Source organism: Suricata suricatta, chromosome 5, assembly GCF_006229205.1.
Source record: "Suricata suricatta isolate VVHF042 chromosome 5, meerkat_22Aug2017_6uvM2_HiC, whole genome shotgun sequence".
Classification (NCBI taxonomy): Eukaryota; Metazoa; Chordata; class Mammalia; order Carnivora; family Herpestidae; genus Suricata; species Suricata suricatta.
Window position 1 is genome coordinate 43825747 of NC_043704.1, and position 18937 is coordinate 43844683.

The following is an 18937-nucleotide window of genomic DNA, read 5'->3' on the forward strand; positions in this document are numbered from 1 at the left end:
AAGACTTAATACAACATATTACTATTGACCATCTCATGGTAATAGCAGGTAATTGAAATATTTATAATTGACATTCTGTACTGTTTTTATTTTCATAATACTTTTCATATTTCCATAATACAAAAAGAATAAATAAGTACAAATTAAACCCAAGTAATGCAAATAATAATATTTATCTTTGAGTAAGATCATTTAATTACTTTGGTTTTATGTTTCAATTTCATAGCAACATAAAAAAACTCAACATGAAGTTATTGGCTTTGAAAATGTTGAAAAGGAGTTAAGAACTAAAAAATCAGCCTTTCCATGCTGAAAAAGGCTGGAAACTGACTCTCCCTTGCCGCCCATAGAATGAACACAACCTTGACAACACCTTGATTTTCAGCCTAGTGACACCTATTTAGGACTCTGACATCCAGGATAATAGTATCATAAATTTCTGTTGTTTTTAGACACCCAATCAGTCCCATGGAAACCAATACAGCAAATAAATTAGAATTTTTTATTTTATTGTATATCAATAGAAATAATTTTTCTTAACCACTAAAGTAAATTAGATTTTTTATTACTAGAACAACTTTCCAATATGTAAATTGTCTTTATAATGCATTCTTTATCATGATCCACCTCTTACTTTACTAAAATATGTCTTAGAACTGCTTTTTACAATAATGATGAGACACTGAAGATGCATTTGCTTTTCCTCAAGTATTTCCCCTATGTTAGCCACATAGCAGATATATTTCATGCATTTAATTCATGATTCTATGTGAAAAATCTTGTCAATGAGAAAACACGGTCAGAGAGTAAGAGTGATGTGTAAAACTATAGCATAAGAAAGTAGGCGTGTCAAGAGTCAGAGCCAAGACAACTACCCACGGTCAAAGCCTGCCCTCTGGAGTTTGGACTTGCCACGCCGCTTCCCTCTCACTGAGACTTCTCAGATCACACCCTCCAAGAGCCATCCTAGCTAACGCTCCGGTTCAAATTTCCAGTGTCTATTAGGTGCTAACTTGCCCTTCTGTTTAACTGAAGAGGACTTTCATTTCCTTTGCCAGCTTTCCCAGCTATTTATAGGGGTATTTATTAGTGGACTTTTTAAAGAGATCCAGTTCTTTCTTTGTAGAAAGGGAATGGAAATGCGTAGCCCGGAGTGGGCTCTGGACTCTTTCATTCTGTGTTTTTCACCACAGTCTATGAGTAAAATCTCATCCCAAGAGACAGGGCCAAAATGGCTATGCTTATTCAACTTAGACATATTTCTTTAATGGAAATTAGAATGAAGAATTAATGTACAAAGCACAGTATTACTAAAGATTTCACCTTTTTATGTGGTGCTGTATTAACTTTAGTTATTTTGGTCATTATGTAAAACAGCCCCCTCTTTTTTACTTCCAAATTATTATACCCTCTTTTAGAGTACTAACTTAGTTTTAATTAATATAAATTCTTCTTGCCATTTGAGAGTATTAGCAGTTTCTATTGAGAATTTTTATTTTTGTGTTTTCTTCAATATCTTAAAAGGAAGACAGAAAAGCAATAACAATTATATTAATGTATGTACTTGATTTTGCTTCTATACTTCTATATTAATACAACATCCTGATCTTAATTCATCTCTTAAAGAAAGTCTACCATGAGAATAGTGAATTGAAAACAGGCACTCCATATTCTTTATGCCTGATACCTACGTTTTTTTTTTTTTAAGATGGATATCCCTTCCAGAGATGTCTTGTGTGTAAGGCTACTTCACACTGCACACTTGTAAAATTCATTTCTATAACTGAAAAGTTATACTTCATAACCATGATGATTCTAGGGATCTCTCACAACTTGAAAATTATAGCCGAAAACTGATCAAATTGTCATCTTTTTTTTTTCAGCAAAATAAAATTCTGGTTTATTGTTGGACAACATTGTTTCACACAAACATCAAACAGGCCAAAAATAAATAAATAAATAAATAAACAGCAACTTCACAGACAAAAAAGGGGAAAAAAAAGAAACCTTTTATTTTTGGCCTTTAAACCACCTTATACAAACCTTGTAGTACAGCTAAATACAGACACAAAAAGTGTTACTGGAATGTTCGGAATAAGATCGCTTTTTGTTGTTGTTTTTGCTTTTTTTTTTTTTTTTTCTCCTTTGAGATTATAACGAACATGGTCACACCACAAGTAAAGTCAGAAGTCGGACAAGGAACGCTCCGAAGACTGGTTTGGTCTTCTGAGGTCATTAAAAATGGCTGACCCCTAAAAATATGTACAAAAATATAAAACGTAAATAAAAAATACAAACAAATTCTCCTTTTTCAAGTACTTTTAAGGAAAAAAAACAGGGCCTTGGAAGTTTTGGTTCGTTTTTCCTCCCCTGTTGCAAATTCACATTGTGGTTTAGGTTGGGTGGCGGAGAGCATGTGTCATCTGCGGGTGGCGCTGCCCATAAGGGGCGGGCGGGACTCTACTGGAATATGACCACCTTTAGATTCTGAGGCCGGAAGTGGAGGGTGAATAGGTCACGGTGGCCTTTTTTGTTTTGTTAAGTTTAACTTTTTTTTTTTTTGCTGTCTAGTCATCCTCTTCGGTCTTCTGCTTCTGGATCTTAACGTTATCCTCATCATCGTCAGCTGCTTGTATGCCCGCAGATGCCTCAGCCTCCTCATCTGCATCTCCATCCTCTTCCTCACCGTCGCCTTCCTCCTCCTCCTCTTCTTCTTATTCCCCTTCTTCCTCTTCTTCATCTACCTCATTGTCAGTCTCCTGCTCTCCATTTTCCTCACTAGGGTTCCCATTAGCAGGGGCGTCTCTTCCATTCTCCGCTTCCTCCACAAATTCCTTCTTTTCCTTTAAGTTCTTGGCGATAATCTCGGAGCAATTTGTTATCTTCTAAACATATTATATTGGCTTAAATATTGGAAAAATTAACAGGAAATTAACTATACTGGCTTTAACATGGAATTTACTATATTAGAAAGACAAATACCGGGTAAAATAAAATCACTATGAAACTGTTTTTGAATAATAAATAACTGAAGAATAATTTTCTGAAGCCAAAATATATTATAATCAAAGATCAAACTAATAGGGTATAGGAAACATAGTTGCTATTAACTAATAGAATAGAGAAACCAACACATCACTGTACTGAAGTACATTTTCTAAATTGTGCATTAAAATGAATGTAAAAAGCACTCTACTGAACTAAATAATGAACTTTAAATGTTTATTTATACCACTGCATTTTATGGTTTTATGATCGACACAAGTTCCTTAACACGTTTGTACGAATTTTGCAAACGCTAATGGCAGTGTTGTTTTATTTTTCTTGATTGGAAACAGGCATTATTTTTCCTCCAGCTTAAAAGAATGAAATCTCTCTATTTAGTAATTTATTACATTTCAAACTCTGTCTTTAAATGCACCTTACATCTTTATTCTAATTAGCATTTGTATCAAACAATGAAAGAAATGTACACAAATAAAACTCTCCTACAAAATATATGCAGTGTAACTAAAAAATGTTCATTGGGTTATTTTCATCTCTATCCTAGAAATTCTCACCTTCTTGCACTAAAAACATCCAGATAAAACCAATACAAGGTTAGCTTGGCATAACATTCCCCTCAAACTTTGCTTTTCCTTATTAATCTTCCAGGGCTCCTTAGCAAGCACCATGGGAACTACTGGTGCTGGAGAATTCACTATTCCCTAACTGTATCGTGCCTTTTTATATCTTCCATCTTTTTAAAAACCTTTTCAAAAACTCTCTGTCAATTTGCCTATCTTCTCTTATCTCAAAATTATTTTTCACATATATATAAAAAATTATTTGTTGCCTTGTGATTCACTCCATTTGAATTACATACATCATTAACTACAAATGGAACTGCAACAAGATTAGGCGTCTCTAATTTACTGTGGAATATTTTCAGTTAGAAGAATCCAAAAGCAGCTTTTCATTCACCGGAAGAAATTTAATGTTTACAGATCCAAGGGATTCTCTTTGGATGACTAGTTTCTCCAGCTTTTCAACTTACAGGTCAAAACTCAATCAAGTGTAATCTTTGTTCCCCACACTGTTCTCCACACTATTTTCCAATGTTTTATGTTTGTGTATAATCATAAAATTATTAAAATGAATTTCTAAAAAAATAAGTAAATAACCTCAGTCTGAAAATATATTTAACTTTAGTTTCTGTATAGTCTTATACAGTTATAGTCTAGACAGTTAATATAATTTCTTAACATGAGAAAGACCTAGTCTCTAGTCATATTTTATTATTAAGGTCTGACTGAAGCTTTGAATTTTAATGTTTTTATAATTTAGTTATTTATTTGATATTTATTTGAGCTTCTACTATGTATTGACCATGTTAGTCAAAGTTTGTGATACGTTTGTTTAAAAATTAGACTTGTCTTTATGGAACAACATTCTAGTGGGGTCAACAGATATGCAATGAACACAACAAATACATCAATTTTACAAGATATAAGCAGAAGACAAGTGCTTTGGAAAAATAGCATAACAAAGTAATTTGGAAATGTGAGGGTGGAATAACAGGTTGTAATTTTAAATTCAAGAGTTGACAAAGTTTTTATTGAGGAGCAATAGATGTGGCATTATCTCAGGATATGGTGATCCAAGCAGAGGGGGTGACTTATGAAAAGATCCCAAGGCAAAATGAAAGTTCAACACATTCTTGAAAAGGAAAGAGGGCAAAAAACTTGGCAAGAAGCAAGCAAGAGAATTAGAGAAAGAGGGGATGCAGTTAGAGAGAGGGTGGGTCACGCCGCGCTTTTAAAAAGCGGGCTTTTGAATTTTGCTTTGGACAGGCCTATGTGAATATTACACTTTATTACTTTTAGAAATATTTGAATTTACAAGCAGCATATTGTTTTAAATTTTAAAGGTAGAAATGCATGTGTGTCTGTGTACACTTCAGACTTTCACAGTTGAGCACATTATGCTAACCACTGTTCCTTACATATAAGAGTATAAAATGCAGGACAGTTTAAGGACATATTCTATAGCATATGGGTAATTTCTGTAATACAATCTCAACTTGCTTAATATGCAAATATTATTTTTCTTCTCTTGAAACTAGAATTACCCACTAGAATCTAACACTTATCAGCAAATTTACATATTTGTAAAACAGCTGCCATTATTTGTAAGTCTCACCAAAATTTTAGTGCCTTAATATATTCCCAAAGCTATTAACACAATTACTAATTAGACTGTTGGAGTGCTCCTTTATGCACAGGAAGATAAAGGAAAATCTCTTGAAGATATAGTACATTTTGCTATTTTATAGTTCACATACTTTCAATTAAAAAAAGATTAGAGTTAAACGGGTATTCCAATTACTGAAATTTTATACTGTAATAAAGAACTATATTAAGAAAGAATTGCATTACAAAAGTGATGCTTCATTATAAATAGAAAAGTGGATAATGGAGCATTTTGGTGTGCTGCATGAAAAATATGTAATTACAGTGTAAGAAAAGATGTAGACTGGCCCTTAAATATAATTTATAATGTTTACATATAAATGTGATAAGATAAAGTCAGTGTCATTTGATTTTACTATAAAGTAACTATACTTTGTACAAATCAAAATACTACTTTCAGAATTTTTTCTCTTCCTTTCACTCGGAGAATTATTCCCACGACTCAATTCAGTTTCATGATATACTATGATCTTGACATTCTATTGGCTTTCAAATGACATTACCTTACTGGCTTAGCATTAGCTTACTGTCAGTCTGTTAGCAGGATGCTTCAGAGAAATAGTTGAACCAGAGTTGCACCAGGGAAGCACTGAGTATTTTCAGTTCTTGTGTATTGCTGCTATTTTATTATCTCTAACATAATTAGTCAAAGACTAAGAAATGTCAACCTTTTGTCATCAATCCACATGTCATCAACTTTAAATTCTAAAAGTGGTATTATGATAAATCACTAAAGTCAAATAACATCCAGATGAGATTCACTTCTGGTCATTTGGTTGATCACAAAAATAATAGGTTTTATTGCAGTTTTAGGTGATATTTATTGGAAGGAAAAGTAAAGAGCAACTGACCAAACACTCCAGTTACTGTAACTTTTTTTGATTTTATATTTATGACTTTGAGACTCAATTTTGTCTATTAGTTCACAAGGCTACATGAGCCACAAATCCTGGCTATCCATTCATTATGTCTTCATTCATTTTTCCAAAGGAGAATTTAAAAAATTATGTACTGAATTTCAAATAAATGAGACATTCTGCCTGCTTCCAAGTATTTAATAATAAAACATAAAAGAAATAATCTCATAAACCAATAACTAAAAATTATTATAGAGCAATTTGGAAGCACAGAGAAGAGAGCTTTTAGCTCTACATTCACACTGAGAATGTTAAATGACATAACAATTTCTAAATAATATTAACTATTACAGCATCAGTTAATTAGCTAATGTCTAAATGTTATTAGATGGTCGTATTTTTGATAGCACTACCATCAGGTAATGTCTCTAACACATGCTTAATATGTTGGGTTACTCAAGTTAAGCATCAAAAACAATGAAATTAGCAAATATTGACTGATGCAAAACACCAATCTATTGCTGATTTATGTGACTAGCTGCTTATTGGCTAATAAGCATGGTCTCAGGTTGGATCCTCAGAGACTGACACTGATACAAGATTCATGTAAAAATGATTTATTTAAAGATTCCCTTCCTCCAGTTGAAAATGGTAAAAAGGTAAGGCCTCTGAAGGAAAGGGAGCCAAAGTACCACAGATGTTAACTTGAATTCAATCTTGCAGGGAAGCAAGGTCCCCAGAACGCTGGAACACAGTGATCACACCTCAGAGTTATCCCATCAGAGAGGAAGATCATAGTACATTCACTCTTCCTCACCCTCCAGTCACTGTTTAAGAGGTAAAGGTATTGAGGTGGAAAAGTATTATGCCAGGGATTTCCACTTTGCTGCCCATAAGCAAAAGAAGTCCCAGGATCCTGTGGACAAATTTTGGTGATAGAAGAAACTATGAAGAAGTGCTTGGATCACTTGGAATTCTCCAAACTTTCAAGTATTTTCTTAGGTTTCTTTAGAGATCATTTATATTGATAGTTTTATTGCAGTTACCATCAAGAATTTTAAGGGATTAAAGTCTATATTTTCATTAGCATGTTTTTATTTTTATTAAGTAATATTATTAATAAACAGAAAATCTAAAAATTCAAAGAAATATGATCATTCCTTGCCCGTAGAAGAACCATATATTTGTCAGGTAAATATTCTTTTTTTCTTACTCTATTTTTCAGTAAATCATACATTTTGACCTATTTATAATCCTGAAACCTTTCTAAATGGTTGGATAAAAGTAATTTTAATTCTACAACTAAAATCTCTTATTAATTTTCATGGGAAAAATTATTAGGCTTGGAATTTCTACAAACGACATCATGTTTAATGGTGGAAGTTACTCTTCTGTTCAAGTTTGGAAATTAGGAAAAGATGTCCAGTCTCATCTGTTTTATTCTATCATTTGTCCTGGAGTTCTTAGTAAGTGAAATAAGACAAAAAAAAAAAAAAAGAAAGAGAAAGAGAAAAAGAAAAAGAAAAAAAGAAATGGGGGTGGTCATAAAGATTGGAAATAAGAGGATAAAACTATCCATTTTTTCATGAAATAATGGTAAATATAGATAAATTAAATAATTTAGTAAAGTCATGTAACACATAGTCACTGAAATTAATTGTATTTATATATTCCAACACAAAATACTGAAAATAAAAAGTTGTGTATTTATAAAAACATAAAAATAGAAAACAATAATTTAAAAGTACAAGAGCTCTACACTAAAAATTTAAAAAATTGTTCAGATTTTAAAGAAAACATTTTAAAATTGAGATATATGAACTATTAATAAAAAATTAAATATATCAAAAATATTTTATAATTCAAAGAAACCCTTAATCAACCCACTTGGTATGCTCAAAAAATATATGAAAACATTTAAAGTATTCACTAAATGAGCAAATCAGGCAATATCAAATAATAGGATGATTCTACATGCATATGTTTTTAATAAGTCAGTCACATTTTTGAGAAACTTTAAAACTTACTAATTTATACAACTTGGGGTTTTCTACTTATCCTTTACAAATATTTTTCAGTTTTTAAATTTTATTTTACCAAAAGGCATAACTGTTGACACGTGACAAATTGAAGTACATAATGCCAGTTTTCCCAATTCTGATTACAAACTATTCTATCACTTGGTTTCACTTTAGAATAAAAAAGAAAAAAAAAGGAAAAGTCTGAATTTCCAATATTTGTAGGGTTTCACACTGATGTAGCAAGTTATCAGAACAGACCTGACACGTACAGATGATCCGTCAGTGTATATAGTGTTGGAGATAAGTAAATTAAAAAAGTACTTTTTCTATCACCCAAACAGTGTCCTGTTTTTAAGAACCATTTCTTTTGCATCTTCAGGAAAAAGGATACTTTCTTAAGTGCAATCATGATTCAACCACTCTCCAGTGTTAGTGAGGAGTAAATATTTGTGGGAATCTCTAGCTTAACCTAATTTCTTGCTAAGTATTCAGAGTGCCTGTTTATCATTGCGACTTGTATTTTAATACATGGAATACAAGGAGTCCTTGAAAAGGAAGTTCTGGTCCAGATTAGGAATTTTCACTTCATATATATATTCCTACTTTATTTCATATATCAGAATACAACCTTCTATTTCACTCTTCTTAACTGCTTTACAGAGTTATAATTTTTCAAAATATTATACATGTTGAAAGAATACAGTTTGATATGTTTTTGACTTACTTATTCACCCATTAGCCCACAACCACAATCAAGACAATGAACATAAAAACAATGCAAAATATATCTTTGTGGCTTCCTTTAACCCATCCTTTGAATTGTTCTTACTGTCACATTCCAAATAAATAACTGATCTTCCCTTTTCTGCTTGATGACAAACTGTAAATTAATTTTTATTTCATAGAAATTTATATAAATGGGATAATAGAATATGTGCTCTTTGGCTTCATTCATTTGGCATAATTATTTTTTGATTCATCCATGTTATTGTGTCAATAGTCCTTTCTATTTTTTCTGAATACTGTTCCATTGTATGGCTCCACCAAAATTTGTAAGTATAATTACAAATTGGGCTGTTCCCATATTTGAGTTATTTCAAATAAATATGCAATGAGCACTAGTATACAGCTCTTCGTATGCATGTCTCCCTCCATGTCTTTTGGATAAATTACCAGTTGAATATGAGTAATATAGTAATAATATAATTAATTTTTCATTGTTACTTATTTTTAGTAATATCTTATATTTTTGAAGAAAATACAATAATTTGGATGGTAAAATTGAAGGGAAGGTATAGATTTCCTGCATATCCCCTGCTCCTACACATGTGCAGCCTTCCACATTATCAATTTCCCTAACCAGAGTGGAATATTTGTTCAACTGATGTCCTACAATGACACGCCATAATCACCTAAGCTCCGTAGATTACATTATGGTTCATTCTTGGTGTTGTGCCTTCAGTGGATTTAGACAAATGCATAATGGCATGTATTCATCATTGTGGTATCATACAAATATTTTCAATGTCCTAAAAATCTGTGCTTTGACACTGTAACCCTGGCAGACAGTGATCTTTTTTTTGTCTTCAATTTTTGCCTTTTCCAAAATGTTATATAGTTTAAATCATACAATGTGTAATCTTTCAGGCTCTCTTCTTTCATTTAGTAATATGCATTTACGTTTCCTTTATGGCTTTCATAAGCTTGATAAGTTATTTATTTTTAGCACTAAATAATATTCCATTGTCTGAATGCAAGACAGTTTATCTGTGTTGACAATTACCAAGTATTGGCAATTTTGAACAAAACTGCTATAAACATCCATGTGTAGGTGTTTGTGTATAGGTATGTGATTGTGTGTGTGTGTGAATATAATTTTAATTCCTTTGGGTAAATACCAAGGAGCATGATTGCTGAACCCTTTGGTAAAGGTATGTTGAGTTTTATAAGGAAGAGTCACACTGTCTTCCAAAATGTCAGTACCATTTTACATCCTTATACTTCAAATTTGTTCTTAATCTGTAGCTTCTCTTCTAAAAATTGAATACTTCTGAGATCAAGTAAAGAAGGTCTGTGAGAAAAATCTACTAGAACCAGCAACACATAGGAACATTTAATACTAAATGTCTTTTTTTTAATTGGTAAGTTTGAAAATAAATACAGCTTTTCATAATCACTTACCAAGCTCGTTTAAAAAGAAATATATAAAAATTATGAACCCATTCAAATAGGCTGTAATTAGAGTATTTGATTGGACAAAGGTAACAAGGGCATATAAAGTGAGACAAAATTAAGAAATCATTTAAAGGGGCGCCTGGGTGGCTCAGTCGGTTGAGCTTCCGACTTTGGCTCAGGTCAGATCTCACGTTCGTGGGTTCGAGCCCCGCATCAGGCTCTGTGCTGACAGCTAGCTCAGAGCCTGGAGCCTGCTTCCATACAGTTCTGTGTCTCCTTCTCTCTCTGCTCCTCTCCCTCTATGCTCTGTCTCTCTCTGTATCAAAAATAAATAAAACATTAAAAAAAAAAAGAAATCATTTCAAGAAAACCTCTCTTACAAAAAGATAAGTCTTCTAATTTTAAAGAACAGCAATATAGTTTCATGATCTAAATACATCTTTTTAGAGTAAAAATAATGATTTGCCTTCTTTTAGAATGCTAATTTTCTACTCTGGACTCATTTTATCATAATATGTTATAGAGGTAATTCCCAAATAAAATCTAATTTAGAACTTGTACATGGTATTTAGCTTCTTAATCATAATAAAAACTAAAATATTAATCTATTTTATGAAACTTAGGTAGAGGAAAAAGTCATTGATCTTTAAATTTTTTATGTTTGTGTCAGTCTAATTGTAACCAAGTTGATATACCTAGGGGCATAAAGACACCACAGACACACACAGACACATTAGTTTAAATTACTACTTCAAATTTACATAAGCAAAAACGTATGAATAATTAGATGAAGTCATCCTGAGAGCCCTAAATATAAAGAACCAATATAGGGTCATTCCCACTGGGAAAATGACCAAGCCCTCCCACAATTTATTTTTGGTCATGGTGATGAGTGGTAAACAGGGATTGAGCTGCAGAGACCTCTGGGAGGTGTCTGTTTGTTTGCATCATGGTTAAGAAAATAAATTTCATAAGAAAAATACTGCTGAAAATATTTCAAAAAGGTACAAGTCTGTCGTGAGGATTTTTTAAATTAAGAAATTAAGGATTATTTGACTCGAAGACAAAATACTCTATTTACATGTTCCTTGATAGTTAAGCAACATCCACAACCAGGGTCCTCTTGTTCCAAGAAAATTGAAACAATAAGTCTAATTACAGGGTGTTTTTGAAAATAATACACAAGCACTTTTTTATCTGTCAAGTTAATTGCAATCCATGAAACGTGATTAGAATACTCATTGTACTGTAAAGGGGAAAAAAGAACCAATATAGGTATAAATATACTTGCATTCGATCATGTATCAAAATCCAGATGAATCAAAGTAGTTACTATATGTAACTGGATTTCTTAATCTAAGGATCTCTTCTCTACAGAGATGGACAACACCTTATAAATGTTTTTATTTAAAATCGTTATCCTAATTTTTAATAGTTTGAGTTTCCCCTTGATTGAAACATTATTCTGAAATATATTTTCAGCTATGGGAGGCTATCATTTCCTACCTCTAAATAAGTTTATTTTAATAACTTTGTTATTAAATTTTACTTTTATTGCATGTTGGTGAGGACATATGATCACCATTATGCCAAAAAGTATCAGTTTAATAATGTAACAGACCAGACAAGAAACAGATGTCACATTCGAATGAGATAATTTTAAGATAGCTTAGTAAAGAAATTATAAAGCTGAAGGCAGGATTGAGGAAAAGCATCAAGGGATCATTTAATACCCCAGGATTTTAACATCTTGGAGTCATTATCACTTCTAGGATTAAAACGTGATGAGGAGGGAAAAGTTACCTGAACCTGAAAAGACAGTTATAGAGACAAATATCCCACTAGACAGCAAATGTCCCCTCGACTTACTACCTTAAGTTAGATTTTTCTTGACTGTGTATGATGTTATCATATATTTTCAAGTATTTACTTTCTCTTTGTCATTGTATTAATTTTGTAGTGATTGGATCTCATGTATACAAATCAATTTGCCATCTTAAATTGTTAAGCTAGAAAGTTAAATTTCACAGGAAAAACGATATTATAAAGCATTGGCATTATACATGATCTATCATGATAATTGCTATATTTGTAGAGAAAATAAATGAAGTAAAAAATGTGTTAATATAGAAAGATTTTTTCTTGTTCATATATTATGGGGATATTATGAATTGATGAACTAATAACTGTATTTTACTTCCTACTAATATTTACAAATAAGTAGACAAACTTGATAGATATTTTCACTGAAATACTAAGGGGGAAAGTTGTTATTAAAGTTGGATTTAACAACAAAAATATGTTTTATATAGACCATAATTTAACATTCTTTATATAGTATGTGGATACAGAAACACTACCCACATTACTAGTATAATCAAATTTGCTTTTACAAGCACAATAAATTACATTTCTTCCATGTCCCATGTGATACAAGTTGTAATGCAAAAGCAAGAAAGATGGTAATAATGAAAAAGAAATGGTAAATATGGGCAGGCTTAAAAATTTTATTTAAGGTGTCAAGCATCTAAATTAAAATTTTTTAAACTTTTAAAATCTATTTGAGTGACTTGGTTGATGCTATATCACTTATTCACTATACAAAATGCATTTGTGGTTTATGGTGCATAAAACACTGGTAGGGATTTGGAGATACTGTATAAGTACAATAAGCAATGTTCACAGCGATCAGTAGTAACTATTCTGTTAAACATGGTACTTACAATAAAAATTCAGGAATACAAGAAAGATATCACTGAATATAAGGGAGTAAATTAGATATTGTCCTCAAGCGAGTCCACTCTAAAATGATGACATTAGGGGGGCCTGGGTGGCTCAGTTGGTTGAGTGTCAGACTTCAGCTCAGGTCATGATCTCACAGTTTGTGAGTTCGAGTCCGGCGTCGGGCTCTGTGCCGACGGATAGCCCAGAGCCTGGAGCCTGCTTCAGATTCTGTGCCTCCCTCTCTCTCTGACCCTCCCCTGCTCGTGTTGTCTCTCTCTGTCTCTCAAAAATTTATTTAAAAAATTTAAAAAAAATAAAATGATGAATTATGGAGTGATCTGAATGGTGAGAAGGCATTCTGAGAAGTAAATAGTGAGAAGGAAAGAGCCAAAACCTTGGGGAAAAGTTCACTAAGTATAATGCAGATGAACTGAGGCAGAAATAAGCTTCCTATTTTTCATACACAACAAAACAACACTTATAGGTAGAATTTTAGAAATTAAAATCACTAATAGGAAGATAATGCAGAAATTTAACCAGAGCCAAGATTTTATCGATATTTATAAACCACAGTAAGGACTTTTATATCATTCTCACTATAATGGGATTTTAATTAGAGAAATGACTGCTCAGATTTTATTTTTTGAATGATAACTCTGCCTGATGTAGGAAAAATACACCATGATGGAGTAAAAATGGTGATGGAAATACATTCAAATCATTTAGAACATTAATAAGTAAGATTCACTAGGTTCAGAGCCTAACATGGAAATCGTTTGGGATTATTGAGAGTACTCTCAGGAAAAATTCAGCTTTTCTTGTTGCACAGGGAATTCCAGAGTCTTTCCTACCTTGAAATAAGGAAATGGGTGTTTGTAGCACACCATATAGTCAATGATACCCTTGACCACAGACGATCAGAAAGTAGGATTCTCAGACACCTCCAGAGAAAGGTGACCTCCAGTGACTGTATCCTGAAAGTTTCCATTGAAAGCCATTAGTCTAACCACTATGGGTTAGACAGTGGCCATAATTGTAAAGAGAAGATCAGAAAAAAAATTTTGGAGGGAAAAAAGGTAGTATTAAAAGAACAGCAAAATAATGGCCCCACAATGGTCCATCATAATTATTACATTTTTGGAGAAAATAACTGAACTAAATTAGAACAGAAGTAGGCATTTCTAAGAAATATTTGTTGTCAGTGGGACAACAGAGTGAGCTCAATGGAGAGACCACTATTTTTATCACATTATTGGTATTATTAGATAATAATTAAGTATGTATCTATGAATCAGTAAAAATGTTCTATTAGAACAAGTAGTTTTACAACAAGATGTTAACAGAAATGCCATTACTAAATCTTAAAGCATGCTTGGAATGACACTTAAAAACAAATGATCTCTGAAAAGAATAGCCTAGCGGTCATGCTAACCTTCAATTCTTCCACTGAATTAAATTAAATCTGCCATTCTAATCAATTAGATCACAAACAAAGCTACTTATCTACACTCTTGAAGTTAAGGAAAATGTCGCCATAAAATCATAATTTAATATGCTCACAGAAATTAACAGAAGCTATAAGAATATTTTTGAAACTTTTATAAATCTATGATTAAACACACGGTCCATTATATTGTATAAGAACTTTTAAATAAAATCAGTACAGCATATTTCTCTTTGAATTCAGTGACAAAATAAAAATGTTTCTCTATCCTGAAAAATAAACATGCTTATTATAATTGATAATAGCATGTACATAATCTATAATTTTCCTTTGGCATGATTGTTAAGAAACCTAGAGAAAATGAATAAAGGAAAATATGCTTAATCTTGGTTTCTAATACAAATTGTCCTTTTTTACTCACCTTGTCCATAATTCTTTAGTTTTTAAATATTATATTAATAATTAAGTTTTATAAGCATCTTATTGTGAATTTACCACCATCATATTGACTGAGACTATAGTAGACATTATAAGTAATACTTAGTAAGCTGCATTAGAACATTTCATTGGGGAATTAAACAGATTCTAAGGGCATAGTGACAGTAAAACTTAAATTTCTATAAATATCTGGTTTTAAATAAAGTCAAAATGAGTGTACATAATTTATTAAGGAAATGTACTGATTAGTTTCTAACTCTCAGAGGTCAATGTGTACTATGTGATATAACTACAGTATAATTCAGAATCATAATAGCTGTGCTTGTCATAATTCATTGTTACAAAAAATGAATTTATTCAAGAAAATGTATTTGCTTCAATATATCATTTTCAACATTAAGTATTATAATTTGGTAAGTAAAATTAGACCATGTTTGGCTTTCATGTTTAAAAATATGATTGCACTGGGCATTTTTGACTTCCAATTATTAAGTAATTGAAATTAGGGAAATAAATGTAAATTTATAAGAAAGAGTCAGAATCTTAACATTTGTTGCAGGTTTCAGCTGTCATTTAGTAGCCGTGATTTGTAATATTTTTCCCAGGGTTTTAGATATTTAGATATTTTTTACACTTAAGGATTTCATTTCACCAGGAATGAAAACAGCTCTTTATTTGATAACTAGATATGTGATTTTTAAAATGTTTTTGTTTACCATTGACACATGGCTTAAGTTGTAGAATTGAAGTTATAAATTATGTGCCTGTATGTTTATGTGTCAGGAATTCTGAAATATCTTTACTTCTTATTGTGTGAGTATGTTATGTTTCTGCTCTTGGAAAGTTTGTTTTTTGGTTTGTTTTTTGGGAGAGAGAGAGACTGAGAGACAGACTGGTGGAGGGGGAGAGGGAGAGGGAGAGAAAGAATCTTATGCAGGATCCACATCCAGCATGGAGTCTGATGCGGGGCTCGATCCCACAACTGTAAAATCATAACCTGAGACAAAATCAAGAGTTGGGCACTTAATCAACTGAGCCACTCAGGTAGCCCTCACTTTTGAAAATTATTAATAAATTATATTATAAAGTTTCTTAAATTATAAAAGTTATAATCCCAGTTTTTGAGCCAAATAAACATATGTATAAAAAGAGAAAATGAGACAGATAGAAAGAATATTGCTAAATTTTACAGGAAATAAAGACATTAAATGTCTAATATTTTATGTGTGCTTTACTTAAATATGTAATACATATACACATGTGTATATGTAATATATATATTCATAGAAACTAAGTCAATTTTAGAGAAAACTTATACTTAGAAAAATAAGTTAAAAGGTAAACAAGATGTCTGGTCTTTCATTTCTTTTTCATATTATTTTATACATATATATTATTCAAGTCTATTTATTGTGTTTCTATCTTGTGCTATGAGCTGTCTAAGGTAGATGGTATTTAAGAAAATCAGAGGGATAAACTCAAGCCTGGACCTTAGATAGTACTTAAAGAGAGCCTTAGAGCTCAACAGAAATGTGATCACTAATGGATAAAGTGAAAACAAAACCAAGGTCTATGACACAATCAGAAGAAGCAAGAGACTCCGTCATATCAATAGCAAAGAATTCCTTACATAGTTTGTAGATACATAGCTATTTTGAGATACTTTAAATTTTTTTAATGTTTATTTCTTTTTGAGAGAGAGTGAGAGAGAGAGACAGAGCACATGCAAGGGAGGGGCAGAGAGAGAGGGAGACACAGAATCAGAAGCAGGCTCCAGGCTCTGAGCTGTCAGCACAGAACCTGATGCGGGGCTCAAACTCACAAACCGTGAGATCATGACCTGAGCGAAAGTCGGAAGCCTAACTGACTGAGCCACCCAGGTGCACCGAGATACTTTTATTGACCTTCAAAAAATGAATGATAGATGTTGGCTCATACTGGAACACATTGAACTGTCCAATATGGTAGCCATTAGCCACAGGTGGCTATTTAAATATAAATTAAAATTAATTAAAATAAAATAAATTGAAAACTCAATCTTTTAGTTGTACTGGAAATACTTCAAGTGTTCATAGGACATACAGAGATAGAGACTTTTTCATCATCAAAGAATTACTTTTTGACAGTGTCCATTATGTGAGAATAGTTTGTTCTCATTTAATATGTGTAACTAGCACATTTTTCTATGTTTTATTTCTTTTGCTTTACTTACTCCCTTTACATTTTTTAAAAAATATGTTTAGTTTGCAGGGAGAAAACTATAAGAAGATAGACATTTGAGAAATACATCAATTATGATTTATTACCTAGTGTGTTTACATTGTTATGAATTTCCCAACTTGTTATTATGACCTTGAAAGAAGAAATTAAGATAAAAGAGTCATATATAATCTGGAAAATCTTCAAGGTTAAGTTAAGAAAGAAAAAATGGAACTACTTTGCAATAGTCTAATTTTCTCAGCTGAAAATTTGCCATCAGCACTAGTAGATACGCCTATTTATTTGAAGATATTGACAATTGTATGGAACAGTAGACAGTCTTGACAAATTACAGGCCTTTTGGGGGAGAACGTCTAATAAACAACTTATAAGAGTTCATATATTACTATCTATTGTATTTCTTTTGTCATGGATCATCCATTTACTGCCACAGATTTCTAATTTTGTGGATAGAGCATATTTTCTATTTATCTTATAAATGAACTCATTATTAATGAACTTATCTTGTTTGCACTCTCCATACCATGTGCCTTGAGGCTACTACAAAAGATTAGTTCTACTAAGACCTTAAGATCTATTTTTCTCACATAACTTTTTAAAAAATGATGGTTTTCCTTTTAAGAAACCAAAATAAAATTCGTTGACTTTATGTGTTGGCTAATAAAAAATTGACTGATAGCTATCAATTTTATTTAGAGCATATTTTCATAACTTTTTAAATAACTGCCAAAAACGTGTATGTCTGTTGAAGAATAAAGCTTACTTGTTAATTTGACAGTTCTGTAATATTCTATGACACACCAATGACATAATAAAAATCCCATTATTCATGTGAAACTGATAAATATTATTAAATTATAGTGTAGTTATTTAATGTTTACAACTAATTTAAAAAAATTCATATACTGAGAAAGATTTTACTTACTGAAACTCAAATTAAAGGTGAAGTTATTACTTCATATGAACTTTCTGTCTCTTTATAAGTAATAACTTGAGTTCTGGAGGAGAAGAAACAACTTAACAGAAAGTAAAAGAAATATCAAGAGCAGATTACTTTTTATTTTATAGAAAAGAAATTATTTGCCTTCATTAAGAAGAGTGGCTTTCAAAATTTAAAGCCAGGAATTCTTTCCTCCAATAAAGTCTTACCATGAACTTCAGTTCATAAAAATGTATTGAAGAGCTTGGAGCGGACACCATAGGGCTGAGCACCCTTGGCCCCCGTGGTTTCCAAATTGGTGCAAAGGGCATTTTATGATACACAGTTTGAAAGTCTCTGCTGTGGAAAACGTTGTCATACATCTTTGCGTTTTTTTACAAATAGGCAAAAATTCTGTTTGAGTTTTAGGTGGTTTTTTCCCCCCTAATCATTACAGGGAAACACATGGGGGATAAAAAAATAACAAGTATGAGAAAGTTATAAAACCAAAGAATCTTTCCCAAAGTCTCAGTTTTCTTCCATTTTCTTAAATGCCTGACTCTATTAAGAGATTTTACAGTCTCCTTGGACTTCCCTCTGATGTTTTTCCTGAGGTGTAATTCAATAAACCACCATCTTCATTCTGATTCATCTTTTCTTGAAACTATGAAGACACCTACCACCATAGTAACTTCTCTTCCTATGATGTAGTTTAGTTTAGTTCTACAGATATTTTTCATGTCAGACACAACTGGTTACTTGAGGAACAAAGATTATTCATCCATTTACTTTGACAGTCCTCAAGGAGGTTAAAGCGAAGTGTGGAGAAGCAGACATATGGAAGAAAAATATCAAAACAGGTTGGTAAGTGGTAAAATAGTGTGCACACACATGCACAAAAGTGCTTA

At 31.9% G+C, this 18937-nt stretch overlaps 1 pseudogene; it reads right to left on the bottom strand.

Annotated features, from left to right (window-relative positions):
* Positions 1 to 2567: 2567 nt before the first annotated feature.
* On the bottom strand, positions 2568 to 18412 carry LOC115291120 (annotated as a pseudogene).
* Between the last annotated feature and the right edge of the window lie 525 nt (positions 18413 to 18937).